The sequence below is a fragment of the Prionailurus viverrinus genome, chromosome D3 (assembly GCF_022837055.1).
Source record: "Prionailurus viverrinus isolate Anna chromosome D3, UM_Priviv_1.0, whole genome shotgun sequence".
In the NCBI taxonomy this organism is placed as follows: domain Eukaryota; kingdom Metazoa; phylum Chordata; class Mammalia; order Carnivora; family Felidae; genus Prionailurus; species Prionailurus viverrinus.
In genome coordinates this window covers 5,647,221-5,661,566 of record NC_062572.1, presented here as the reverse complement: position 1 = coordinate 5,661,566, position 14,346 = coordinate 5,647,221, and positions in this window count along the sequence as shown.

The following is a 14,346-nucleotide window of genomic DNA, read 5'->3' as shown; positions in this document are numbered from 1 at the left end:
TTCAAAAATGTTCCCTTACCGACCAGCAGGGTGACCTTGGACGAGCACCCTCCCCCATGGGAAAGCCCCAGGACACTGACTGATAATTACCTTCTAGATATCCACCTGCCCACGGTCTTGAGCCACGACATCTTGATTTTGAGCTGGGTGACCTTTCCCAGTGGTTAAAAATATGGCTGTGTGGCTAAATCTGGCTGGTGAGATGAAGGCAGACGGATTTAGTGGAACTTCCGGGAAGGCTCCTTAAAGGAGGATGACTCAGGTGGACAGTGGTCTCTTTCCTCCTTCCTGCTGCTGGAATGCAGACGTGATGGCTGGAGCTCCAGGAGCCATCTTGAGTGATGAGGTTACTTTGGGGAGGGAAGCCACACGCTAATGTGTAGAAGAGCCCAGGGCCTGGTGCATAATAAGTGCTGCGATTTTATCATGAAGATCTCCAGGACCCAGGGGCACCTGGGTGGCTCAGTCGGTTCAGCATCCCACTCTTGATTTCGGCCCAGGTCGTGATCTCCCGGTTCGTGTAATTGAGACCCAGGTCGGGCTCTTCAAGGTCAGCTTGGAATTCTCCCTTTGCCTCTCTCTCTGCCCCTCCCCTGTGTGAGCTTGCTCTCTCTCTGTCTCTCTCAAAATAAATAAATAAACTTTGAAAATATACGTATGCTTTAAATTAAGATTTTAAAAAAATTTTAAAAAATAATAATAAATTAAAAATTAAAAAAAAAAAAAAGACCTCCAGGACCCAGGTTTCCCTCCTAGTATATTCAGTAGAACACAAGGAGATTGTAAAAAAGCATGGGTCCTGTGATATAATCTGTCGTCCAGACAGACAATGTACATTTCCAAATTAAAAGCCCTGATAAGTTCTGTACTCCCTCTTTGTTTCATCTTGCCCTTCCCAGACTGATTTGGGCACTGACCCTCCTCCCCTCGGTACCTTCTCCTTTAATCACATTTACCCTCATTTCCCTAAACACACGCCAGGAAACCCTGATCTAGGCCCGTGCTTCTCAAACCTTACCCTGCACACCGGTCATCCTGGGGAGGCTGTTGAGAGACAAGATTCAGCTGGTCTCTGGTGGGGCCTGAGATTCTGCATTCCTGCCAAACAGCCCGGCGAGCTGGCCGCCACTGGCCCAGACGCCACCGTTGGAGCAGCATCCTCTCCGATGGCGGGTGTCCGCTTCACTCGCCTTCGCAGGCAGCCCGGGCGTGCTAGGCGGGGAGACGGGCATCAGCCTGGCAAAGTCACGTTCAAATCCTGGCCTCACCCTAGAGCTCTGGGACTCCGCCCAAGTCTGGCTCTGCCTCCCCGAACCTCCCTTCTGATGTAAAAAGCGAGGCTCTCCAGGGACACCTGGGCGGCTCAGTGGGTGAGCGGCTGACTTTGGCTCAGGTCGTGATCTCAGGGCTCATGAGTTCGAGTCCTGCATCGGGCGGTCTGCTTTGCTGTCAGTGTGGAGCCCCTTCTGGATCCTCTGTCCCCTTCTCTCTCTCTCTCTCTGCCCCTCCCCTGCTCACTCGCGCACTCTCTCAAAAATAAACATTAAAAAAGCAAATCACCCGTGAGGGTTGCTGTCTCTCAAAAATAAATAAAACATTAAAAATAATGTTTTTCTGTTTCTTTTCTTAAAATAGAATTTCGTGTCAAGTTGGCTAACATGCAGCGTGTGAAGCGTGCTCTTGGTTTTGGGGGCAGATTCCCGTGGTTCGTCGTTTATGTATGACACCCAGTGCTCATCCCCACAAGTGCCCTCCTCGGTGCCCATCCCCCATGTTCCCCCTCCCCGCCCCCCCCATCCACCCTCAGTCTGTTCTCTGTATCTAAGAGTCTCTTATGCTTTGCCTCCCTCCCCCTCTCTCACTTTTTCCCCCCCTTCCCCTCCCCCGTGGTCTTCTGTTAAGTCTCTCAAGATCCACATACAGTATCTGTCCTTCTCTGGCTGACTCATTTCACTCTACGCTGAGTGAAAAATAATTTTAATGAAAAATAAATACATTTTAAAAACTGAAAACAACAACCCGTTCCTTAGACCACGGGTGAGAGGGCCAAAGGAGAGAAAGAATGAATCAAGTGACAGGAGCATTGAGCCAACACACCCTTATGGGCAGACGAGGAAACAGGTTCAGAGAGGTTAGGCAGCTTGCCCAAGGACGCACAGCCAGGAAGGAGCAGATCTGACTCCAGACCAACCGCTTTGGTTTCCACGGCACAAGGTTGTGATCGGGGTGAATAAGGTCAGCGTTTCCGGGAATTTCCGGGTGGAAATTAGAGCCGATGGTCACTTCTTTGCCATCAGCCCCCGGCGGGTCTTGGGCTCAACAAGGCAGGGTTCCATACTGTGTGGTTGTGTCAGGATTGATCTCAGTCAGGAGGCTGAGCGCCCCAGGTTACCCAGGTCCATCTGTGAACCCTGCGGTGTGTGGACAGGCGTGCAATGCCCGCTTCCTCTTGGCCCGGGCTGCCTCCCCCGTGGGCCGGTACGATCATCTTAGCAAACTCCTGGGCTGAGCAAATGAGGTCGTTCTGGAAGGCCTGAGGGCCCTGCCTCCTTGGTGGCCCCCGGGGCTGCCTGCCCACCCCGCAGCCCCCATGTGGCCAGAGGGTCCATTCCATGGGGTTCCAGGAGGGAAGGCTGGAGCCGCCCCCCACGGACCGAGCACTCTGGGGCGCGGTTCAAAACTCCCTTTTCCTCTGCCCTCCCAGACCTGGGGTGGGAAACAGGGGTGCCAGGAGGGTAGCGTGGCCCCGATTTCCTCAGGACGGTCCCAGGAATGGCCCCTGGAGCCCCGGCGCCCACACTGGGGTGTCGACTTTCTTTTCTATTCCTGGACGCGTTCCTGCCCCACTGCCTTGTCCCCCTGTCGTCAGATGGCAGAGCCGGGAACCGTGCGGGTCTCCGCGCAGGCGCTCGGCGCCCCGGCTCCCTTTTGGCCTCGGTGGGACGCGCACGAGGGCCCTACAGTCCAGCCAGAGCTTCCAAGAGGCGTAAAGGGGGTAAAGGCCTTAGGGGACCCGGCAGGGATCCGGGGGCCGTACGGGGAGCGCGTTCGTAAGTCATCATTACCCAGAGGGGCCCCGGGGGGACCGGGCCAGCCGAGCCGTGGGGACATCCCTGCAAGTGGGGGAGGTGGGTCACGTGCCCACGGGGGGCGGCGCCCATGGGGAGCGAGCGCCCGATTCGGCCGCAGAACCGGCCGCAGAACCTTGTACAGACGAGGAAGCTGAGGCCGTGAGGGCCGCGGGCAAGCCGCAGATGCTCCCCCACCTCTCGGTGGCAGCCCTTCTTTTCTGAGCCCCTGGGGTCTCCCGGCCCCCAGCCCAGTGCCCCCCTGGAGCCCCACCGGCCTCAGGCTGGGGAGGCAGGACCATCCCAACTCTGCCTGCTACGGTCCCCGCAGCCCAGGCCTCGGATGCCCTCCCGGGCTCTGCCGTCCGCAACCACGACTCGGTGCTGGGAGGCAGGAGCCTCAGTTTCCTCCTCTGTGGAGTGGGGATGAGGAAGCCACCGACAGCCGGGGAAGCTAACGCTCAGTGACCCAGCCATAGCCAGCGCCGAGCGACCCAGGCCCCGGGCAGATTCCAGATCCTTCCGCTAGCGGGGCAGGATGCCACGCTCCCCAAAGGCCCGCCCCCCCCCCCCCCCCATTTCGGCGCCCGGCGGTCCGGGCTGCACCTCCCCCTTCACTGGCCACCTCACCTACGGGTCCGGCGCCGGACGCGGGCTGGGCTTTGTCTCCCCCCACCCACCCTGCCGGGCCCCAGCACCTCCCGGAGCCCCGTTTCCCGCCCGCACCAGGGAAACACCAAACTGCATGCTCTTTCGCAGGCCAGAAAGGCCCCGCTAGACCCGCCGTCTCAAAATGTGGACCAAGGACCCCGGGGGTCTGAGGCCCTCGTGGGGGGGGGGGGGGCACGGGTTTTCCTTTTGCAGCCCCCTGTTGCTCAGCGGGCTTTCCTTCCCGTTCTTCGGCAGAGATGGCAGGTCCCTAGGGGGGCCGGACGCCGACCCAGCTCCTTTCCCACGTGGAGCGCGAAAGAGGTTTGCACTCCTCTCCCGGACGGCTTTGGCAAAAGCAGATACCTCGTTGGTAAGAATACACTGTCGCATAAACAGGTAATGGGCATGTCCTGCTTCTTTTTCAGTGAATGAATGAACGCACGCTTTAAAACTTTCCTCACGTCGATCTCCAGTCCGGTTGATGCCGAATAATAAGCCCACGAAAGCCAAGACCCCTTTGGGGACCTCGATGACTTTTCAGCCTCGCAGGGGCCCGAGACCGAAAAGTTGGAGGACGGCGCTCCTTTGAACACGAATTTTCCTCAGCTCCTGAAATTGAAATAGCTTAGTTACGTAGCACTTTGTACGTGCCTGGCGTCCGTCTAAACATTTTGCGTAGATATTTTTTACGCAGACGTGCACGCGGGTATTAATTGAGTAGAACACCCCCCCCCCCCCCGATGTGGGCGCTGGTTGCTGCCTTTTGCAGGTGGGGAAACCCCGGGCTCCGAGAGGTGAAGCGTCTGGCCCAGATGGGGGGTGGGGGCAGGGGTGGTGGGGATTGGAAGCCTGGGCAGCTGCAGCCTTAACCCCCTGGGGGTACTCCCTCTGGCGAAGCCCCGCCTTCGCCTTGCCGAACCAGGACCACCCCAAGCTGATCCGGAAGAGGCCGAGAACCCTGACGAAACCACCTGGAGTCCTCAAAGTTGGGCCCCACTTGGGACATCTACCAGGATTCACTGTCTGGATTACCCGGAGTCTGACACAGAAGGACTCCACCTGGGGTACCCCAAGCCCTGGCCTGTCCGGATTACCTATTCCAAAGGAGGCCTCACTCCCTCCTGTCCGGCCACACCGGCCTCTTTGCTGCTCTTCAGACACACCGGCGTGCAACCTCAGGGCCTTTGCACCTGCCGTTGTGTCCGCAAGAACACCTTTCTTTGTCTTGGGGCCCCGCCATCTTATCCAGGCCTGATGGGTCTGCCTTCCCTGGCCTCTTGTGTGAGACCACACCCATTCTCTTCCCCTGCTGTGTATTTCCTTAGTAACACTTGTCACCATGTGACATTCTATTATATATGCACCGGTCTAGGGTTCAGCGTCTGTCTCCCCTGTGAGGATCTAAATGCCTTAAAGACTCCGGCGCGGTGACAGGTCCCAGTGCTTTTGGACGGGTGAGTGTACGAGCAAAGGACTGGAACAGAAAAGTCTGACCAGACTAAAGGGCCAGCCCCTCTCTCCCCAGCTGCCCCCCCCCCATCCCCCGGCTGAGCGCGGCCATGCTGATGTGGCGAGCTCTGGCTTGCCAGATCTCTTGATTTCTCAAAAGAAGCTGAACATCCAGACTTTTATGTAGAATCTCCTGGCTTTTATCCGCTAGCAACTTATTCAAATCACCCAAATTAAAACACAGCTCGGTGAGCCAACCCTCGTGTAGATAAACTCAGCCGAGTTTGGCAAAGTGGGTTCCCCTTCGCGCTCGGAAGGGGAGGTGACATTTGAGCGAGAGGCTGGAGAGCCTTAATCGGGGAACATTAGCCACGGGCCAAGCCCGGGGTGGGGGAGGGGAAGAGGGACTGGGGCCAGTGGGGTGGGTGGGGACGGCGAGCTGCCACCCCCCCCCCACCCTGCGGACAGGCCCGCCCCCCCCCCCACTTCGGAAGCACTCCACCCCACCCCCACCCCCACCCCGGGCCCCAGCTGGCCACGAGCCATGCACTTGAAGCCTACGCGGGATTGTTTTCAGAAACGGAACACACAATACACAGCAAATAAGGCTGCTCTCCGTCTGGCCCGGACGCGTCCCGCACTCTGCCAGATGGTCCCCGCCGCCTCCCCAGCCGGGGCCGGGGCTTTGTGAGGCTCGCTCGGAGGCTCCTTGCCATCCTGCGGCCTGCAGCCCAGCAAGAGGCCGCCGGGAAGCTTTCTCCCCGGGGCCGGGGAGGATTTTTCTTGGCCCGTGGACAGGAAGGCTGATTCAGCTGGGAACCTTCTGGATTTATAACCCCCACCGCTCCATCCCCCGGTGACCCGGAGCCCCAGTGTGCTGGCGTTTATTGCTAATTGTTTTCAGACAGATGGCGTGGCCCAGAGTCTAATTCCCCAGGCTAGAGGGCGGGGGACACCGGGGGTGGAGGGGGGGTGGGGAGGAGGAGGCCGTGCCCTTGACCGCTTGCTGGCTTGCATTCTTGAAGAAAATGTTCAGGATTGGGGGGTGGGGCCGTGGGCTGTGACGATGATGAGGGCTTACAGAGGAGAAGGGAACAGGGGAGGAGGGGTTGGAGGAAGAGGCTTTGAAAGGAGGGAGCCTACCCTTGAGCCTCAGGGGCGGATGAAGCTGGGGAGAGAATGCCCCCCCCCCTCCAGGAAGTCCGCTGGGATTGAAGCCAGTGTGGCAGGGAGAATTCCTCCTTTAGGGCTGGATTGGGGATGGGGAGTGCTAGGGGGGTTGTAGGGAGGGTGGAAGGACCTGTCCCCAACCTAATAAGCAGCCCTCACTTTTTCATATGATTGCAACATAATTTGAGGGCTCACGGAGCCCCAGAGGGCCAGGCATGAGTGGAGATGCCAAATTACAAGATGAGAAAAAGAAGGCGGCCTCTGAGAGGGCAAGTGACCAGCCTGAGGACTTGCGGTGGGTCCGTTAAGATTCACGGCACACCCATATATGCCTGACGGGATGGGCAAGCTTCTGTGCTCACGGCTTGTGATTCACAAAGGAGCTGGTTCGGATGATAGGGGCTGGAAAGAGAATGAGATGGGAAGGTGGGGTAAGCAAGGACCTTAGGCGAAGGTCAGGGAGGACTTCTCGGAGGCGGCAACATTTGGGCGGAGCCTTGGAGAAGGAGGAGGATCCGGCTATGCCTGAAGCTCAGGAGACAGTGTTCCAGGCAGGGGGAACAACGAGGGCGAAGGCCCTGAGGTGGAGATGAGCTTTTTGTGTCCCAGAAACCAAACGAAAAGCCAGTGTGACCGCTGCAAGGGAAGAGTCCCGTCCCGCGAAGGACCCGAGGCGGTGCTGGGTTTTCCAGAAGGGCCGTCATCTGCCAGTGTCACTGGACACCGAACACAGTTATTACCCTGCGCTCCAGTGCTGAAGCTGGGACCCCCCCCCCCCGAGAGGACAAGTGACTACCCCAAGGTCACCAGCTAATCTGCAAGAGAATCCGCTAGTCTCAAGGCACAGAGAGTCAGCCTGGGCTCCGTGGCAGGTTCTGGGGAAACCTGGGAAAATGTGTGTCGGCCTCCCGTGTGACGATGAGATTGAACAACGGATGACAATCTTTTGAGCCGGTGCCCGGTCATGACTCTGGGTGACAAGTGCCAGAAACCCCAACACCCCCTGCTATGAACAGAGAAGAGAATTTATCGGGCCAGGTGACTGGAAAGCTTTAGGGAAGGGTGGCTTCAGGAATGGCTGGATCTAGGGACTCAAAGATTCCCAAGTCACTTTCTCGTCGTCTCTCAGTCCGGTTTGCCTTCGCAAACTCTCCCCAGATGACCGACGCACCCCGGGAAGAACCTCGCTTCAAAGCTCCCAGGGCAGCACGCTCCAGAGAGACGAAGCTTCTCTGCCCCGGCAATTTGGGCAAAAGTTGCAGGGCTGAGTTTCACTGGTCCATCCGGGTCACATGGCCGTCCCCGAGCCAATCACCGTGGTCAAGGGAATGCGCTACGTCGGTTGGCCAACCCGGTCACAGCCGTGGTGGCCGACATGTGCCCTGGAAGGGGTACCTCCTCTCCTCGTTGAGTCAGTAAATACACCCTCTGCGTCTGCACGGTGCCAGGCACTGTCCTTGGCCCTGGAGACAAAAAAAACCAAAAAACCTTCACCTTCATGACACTTCCACTCTCCATAGAAGCCGCTGCACAAAACAAACACGCGAAAGAAAAGATACGTCAGACGGTGATAAACGCTATCAAGAGAAATACGGCGGGGAGGGTGGGAGGGAGCATGGGAGGTGGGTGTCATTTTAGATAGGGCAACCGGGCCTCCCAGAGAAGGTGACATTCAAGCAAAAGGTAGGTAAAGGAGCGAACTAGGCAAGCATCCGGGTGCACTCCAGGAAACAGGAACCGCCGATACAAAGGCCCTGGGGTAGGCATACATACTTGGTGCGTCCCAGGCACAGCCAGGCAGCCAGGAAGAACAGAGAGGGGGAGGGAAGGGGAGAGTAGGAGCAGCTCAGCTCGAGGCCTGGGGACCATATGGGGTCAGATTGCGTGTGGCCTCCGGGGCCCAAGCGAAGGCTGACTTTTACTCCATCGGGAATGACAAACCCTGATGCCGATTTAGCAGGATCCCTTTGGCTGCTCCGTGGAGAAAAGACTGCAGGGGCGAGGGTGGCCGCAGGGAGAGAGCTGTGAGTCCCAGCCCAGTGATGACGGTAACCGGAGGCTTGCTGAGGGCAGGGGCGGAGAGGAGCGCTCACTGTCACGGCTCACTGTCACGGCCTCTTGGGTTTGGCCAGCAGGATTAGCCCAGGGAGCAGGTGCAGGTGTGACAAAGCCAGGGGACTCCACAGCCCCCAGGGCGTCTAGGTTCCTGCCTCTCCCTGGCCTGGGCCACCAACAGGCTGTCCCGCCTCTGACCCCCTGGGATTCTGAGACTTTGCACGGCGCGGCCTCGGCTCCGGGACCCACCCCCAGCCTCCCAGCGTTTCAGGGTCTGGATTTCCTCTCTCTTTGGCTGAGCCTCCCAGGCCACAATCCTTCTCTCCTCCCCCAGACCGGCAACTCGTCTGGACCGATGCACATTATCCATACGCGTCATCATTGCCGTGCCTGGTGCCTCGGCAGGCTCAGGTGGGTAAGAAACAGAATTCTCTGGAGGCTTCCAGAATTCACCCGGCTGAGCCCCGTCCTGTGGAAGCAGAACTTTGGGGAGTCTGGGATCTCCCCGCCGACCCCCCCCCCCCCCCCGTCTTTTCCCACCCTGTACCACCGACTGAGTCTACTTGTGACGCTCCGGGCACCGACGGCCTACGGGCCTCTTGGGGGGAAGGGTTCGTACAGAAGTCCTCCAGATGCCTTCCGCCCCATCTGCCCTTAGGTCTCCGTCCAGCTCCAGCCGCAGTGACCTTTCCGTTCCCTAAACGTGCCAAACAAGCACCTACCTCAGGGCCTTTGCACTTGCTGTTCTCGCTCCCTTGCCACCTACTTCCTAGTTCGCCTCGCCTCTCTCTCCTACTCACCGTCAGGTCCCAGCTAGACATCCCTGCTTCGGGAAGCCTCCTCTGTGCCCCTGGGATGAGGTCAAGCTCCAGTCATGCTACGCCGCCCCCCGCATCTCTCTCTGGAAACTTTCCTCTCTGGGCTGTGGTGACTTTTAGAGAGGCAGGCAGAAGGCGCGGTGGGTACATCACAGGCCCTGGGGCCAGATCCGGGCTCCCTCACGGGCGAATCGCACAGGGTTGTGAGGGTCCCACGAGACGCTACTCGCCGAGGGCTCACCCGGCCCCCCCCCCCCCAGCCTCCCCTAACCACCCAAGCGCAATGAAGCCAAACTTCTGATTTAAGGTGTTTATAAAGGCACTGAGAATGTCCTCTAATATCAGCTTATATATTTTTAATCCGCTGTTAAAGTGATTTAAAACACGGCTCCGACGGACGAGCGTGATGGAAATTAAAAGTCTCCATCACCTGCCGCCCCTGCCGACAAGGACGCGGGGGGCGCCTCCGCGCTCCTCGGCCAGCGCTGGGGCCACAAGGGGTCCCGTAATTAAGCGGGGGGCGCCGAGGCCGGGCGGGGTCTGGAGAAGGAGCCGCGGGGTCGCGCTACACTCGCGGCCTAATGAACGGGGACATCTGCCCATCCGTTTAATTAACGAGCCCCTGGCGCCGCGGCGAGACACGGGGACCGCGTCCTCCGCGCTGCAGAGGGGAGAAAAGCGCCCAGGGCGGAGAGGACTACTCTTTTGAGAATAATTTTCTTTTCCTGCCTCCTTTTGGAAACCAGAGAGCGGAACCCGCTTCCCATCGCTCCCTCCCTCCAGGGCAGTTTCCCGGACTCGGTTGGCGGTGGGCAGCCCAGCCCAGCCCAGCCCGTGTCGTCCCTCCTCCCCACCCCTGGAGTCCTCCCCCAGGCCTCGTCCCGGAAAGTCTGAAATAAACGCGGGCGGCTGAGCACAAGGGTCCGCGGCTTCCTCCGGGCCCCGGGGTGAAAGTGTGAATCGCCCGGCATTCAACGTCCCACCGTCCCTTGGGCAGTCTGTCCCTAAATGCCTCCCCCCTCCCCTCCCCCCACCTCCAGGGACAGCATGTTGCCACCTGGGAAGAAGTCAGGGGCAGGTGGAGAGATCTGAGCTCCCAGGTCTGGGACTGGACCACCAGATGGCAGTCTGTTTTCAGGAACGTGTCCTGATGGGTGTGGGGCGTGTTGGGGGTGGGGGGGCTGCTGGCACAGCTCCCCATGAAGCCCCCCCACTAGATGGGGCAGTTCTGACCCCACCTGGGGGCCTCCGAGGATGCCAGTCCCCGCAGCCCAGCGGAGACTGAGGTCTGGGGTTCAGGCGGCGGAGGAGGGTTTGGGACGAGTCGAGGTCCCTTTAAGACATCCAGGTGGCTGGGGCGCCCGGGTGGCTCAGTGGGTTGAGCGGCTGATCTCTCAGTCTGTGAGTTAGAGCCCCATGAGCTCGAGCCCCATGAGCTCGAGCCCCGCGTCGGGCTCTGTGCAGATAGCTCGGAGCCTGGAGCCTGCTTCGGATTCTGCGGCTCCCTCTCTCCCTGCCCCTCCCCTGCTCGCGCTCTGTCTCTGTCTCTCTCTCTCAAAACACAAGAATCCAGGTCGTGGTATGAAGGCCCCGGGTCACCGGCAAGGAGGCTGTGGAAGATACAAACGTGGAAGTGACTGAACCGGGGTGCCACGTGGAGAGTGGGACCGGCTGAGAGCCCCTGGGGGAGGGGAGGGTCTCCGATTGCCCCCCCCCCCCCCCCCGAGGCGGAGAAGGAGCCTCAGATGCCCCCCACCGCCCCCTGTCGTCTCCGGGCGTTCAGATCCCCGTCGAATCCTCTCCCCTCACACCGGGCCGGTCCCAAGACCCGCTTCTTGCCAGGAGAATCATCCTTTCTCAGGCTGGAGGCGCTGAATGGCCGATGCCGGAAAGATCTGGGTGGGCAGGAGCCGCTCGTGTCCCAAGAGGAAGAGAGTGAGGTTCCCGAGGGGCCCCACCCCCCCGCCGCGGGGCGCAGAGGCACGTGGGTCCCCGTGTGAGGCCTCCCTCCTTCCCCGGGGGCCCGGGGCCTGGAGCTGGGGTGGGGGGCAGGGGGGCCACCGCGTCGGGGCTCCTGCGCTGGCAGCCGCCCTGGCCTCCTGCGGGCGGCCAAGGGCGACACAAGGGCCCAGTGTGTTTTCCGCGGCGAGGGTTTGGCAGGGGCTTCACCCAGGAGCCCGGTTCAGACAGGAGCCCTTTGAAGGCAGGATGAATCGGGCTCAATGTCTCCCTCCAGCTGAGGGCGGGCGGGGGCCGAGGCAGCTTCCAGAAGGCCTGCTGTCCGGGGCTGAGGAGGCCCACCTCCAGGCCTGGAGCCGGTTCTCACCGAGAAGACGAGGTGACCGCGGCCCGGATGCCCGCGGCCTTTGCCGGAGGGAGCCCCGTGCAGAACAGTGGTCCTGAACGAGCGGCTTTGACTTTAAATATTTGTGCATTTATGTTGATGTGTACAAAATACACAAAATATAGCCAGCCCCCCCCCCCCCCCCAGTGCTCTCTCAGACTTTACTGCTTCGCATTTGAAACGGGGGCTTACTGGAAACTACCGGAATGTCCCTGGGCAGGAGAGGGGATAAGTAACTTGTGGTACGTCCATGCAGAGGCCACACGGCAGGGGAGAGTAAGTCTGTCCTCCCAGCGTGGATCCCCCAGTATATGTGACAGGCCAGAGACAGACGCCCGTCCCCAAGGGAGGGGACGCTAGGCATGTGCCTTGCTCGGCACAGGGGCCAATACTGGGGCTGCACCAAGGCGCCGGCCCACCCTGAGCCCGCCCCCCCGTCTGTCTCTACATCGAGCCAACTGTCCCCGAGGATGCCCCTGATCACTCCTTGCCGACGGCACTGACCCTGATCTGGGTGACTGCGTTTCCCCCTTGGTTCCCCCGGACCCCCGACCCCAGCCCTGCCTCCGGCCTCCGACCTCTTCAAACCACACCCCGCCCTGCACGAATCCGTCTTGCCACAGTGCGGTCTGAAGGAGGCTGTCCCCCGCCGCAGCACCCTCAGGGCCACCCCATCACCTGGAAAGCCAACAGCGAAACCCTCACCTGGCATCTCACGATCCCGGGACCGTCGAGCAGCCTCGGCCGCAGCGACACTCCTTTCCTCCGACACCTGCTCCTTCCTCGTTGCCGGGTCTCCACCCCGAACGCCCCCATCCGGCTTTCTGTGACCGAGCTCTGCTCCCAAGGGATTCAGATTTTAGAACAATCGGTTTGAGGGGCGCCTGGGTGGCTCAGTCCGACTTCGTCTCAGGTCATGATCTCACGGTTCGTGAGTTCGAGCCCCGCGTCGGGCTCTGTGCTGACAGCTCGGAGCCTGGAGCCTCCTTCGGAGTCTGTGTCTCCCTCTCTCTGCCCCTCCCCTCCCCTCTTTCTCTCAAAAGTAAATAAACATTTAAAAAAAATTTTTTTTAAGTGATCCAGGGGCGCCTGGGTGGCTCAGTCTGTTAAGCGTCTGACTCTTGATTTTGGGCCAGGTCACGATCTCTTGGTTATGAGTTCAAACCCTGCACTGGGTTCCGTGCTAACAGTGCAGAGTCTGCTTGGGATTGCATCTCTCTCTCTCTCTCTCTCTCTCTCTCTCCCTGCCCCTCGCGTGCTCTCTCTCTCTTTCAAAATAAGTGAATACATTTAAAAAAAAGAAAAAACAAAAAGCGATTGGCTTTTATAACAACAAAGTCCAAAGGTAGGCCAGCCTCAGGTATGGCTGGATCCAGGGGCTCAAGCACTAACCTCCAGTGCCTTTTCTTTCTGTCTCATGGTTGTTTCTGTTTCTGTTGGCTTCATTTTCGGGCAGGCCTGGCCCTCAAGATGGAAAAGGCATCCCAACAGAGCCGGCTGAATTCTGTGGTTAGCCATCCCCAATTCTCTCTTCCCAACTGTTCCTGCCACCCTTCCGGGATTACCTCTGACTGGACCAAGTCGGGTCACCTACCGTTCCCTGAATCAATCACTGAGGCCACAGGCTTGGAAAATTCAGACTGGCCTGGTGGTAGCCAGATGCCCATCTCCGGGCCAGAGGGCAGAAGTAGTCGAACCCAGACTACGTGGTCCGTAGTGAGGGAGGGTGGGCAAGGCTGCGACCGGAGGAAGCACCCCTGGGATCTGATGTTCCCCCAAACCCGCCGAGCGGCTGTGGGAGCTGGGGCAGGTGCCTCAGACGTTCTGACTCTCAGATCCCGCTTCTGCAGAGTGGGAATGTTCCGGAATGTTCCAGATCCACCCCAAAGGGGAACCGTGGGCAGGGGAGGTGCTGATGTCCGTGAAAACAGCTGGCCTTCGGCAGGTGCCTGGGGAAGGTCCCCGGAATCGGAGGCCGGCAAGAACCCGGGGCAGGAAAGGTGGGGGCGGCCGTGTGTTCTTCAAGGGGGCCCCCGGCTCGCCCATTTCACAAGCTCTCTACACGACCCAACGTGCTCGTCTCTCCAGCCCTCGAGAGGTGGGGTCCGGGTCCCTCCCTTGGCCCGCGTCGTGGGTAAGGTGCAAGTGACAGTGTGTGATTTCTGAGGCTACATTACAGAGGGTGACACGGCTCCTTCCTGACCTTCGTGGGACGCTGTTTCGTGGAGACCCCATGTTGTCAGGAAGCCCGAGCCACCCGTGGAGGCCACGGCCCTGGCTGAGGTCCCTGCCGACAGCCGGCATCGACCGTAGGAGCTCAGCCAAGAACGGAACTGACCTGGGTCCCCGGCACCTGCCCGGGAGACCCTGGCGGAGACCCTAGCCGAGCCCAGTCAGCACCAGAACTGTGACATAACAGTACAGTCATGGCTGTTGGGTCGTGCCACTAAGTGTGGGGCGATTCCCGCCCCTGTTCCACAGACAATTGGAAGAGGGGGCTAGTGGGGGGATTGAGGGCAAGAGGGTGCCACAGGGGCCACCGTGGCCTGACTGCACGACACTACCAGGCGTTCCCAGGCCTGGGCGATGCTAGTCTGTCCGAGAGAGACAGAGAGAGGGGGCCACGCCTGAGTCCCCGAGTGACCCCTGCCGCTGGCAGAAGCTGGCCCGGCCACGCCACTGGGCACTTGCTATGAATTTCCCAGGATGAGGTGCTGTGGGGACAGACTTGCCCTCCTAGAGGCTCAGGTCCTGCCCACTCTCGCTGACTTGCGAATGGAACTTGTCACCT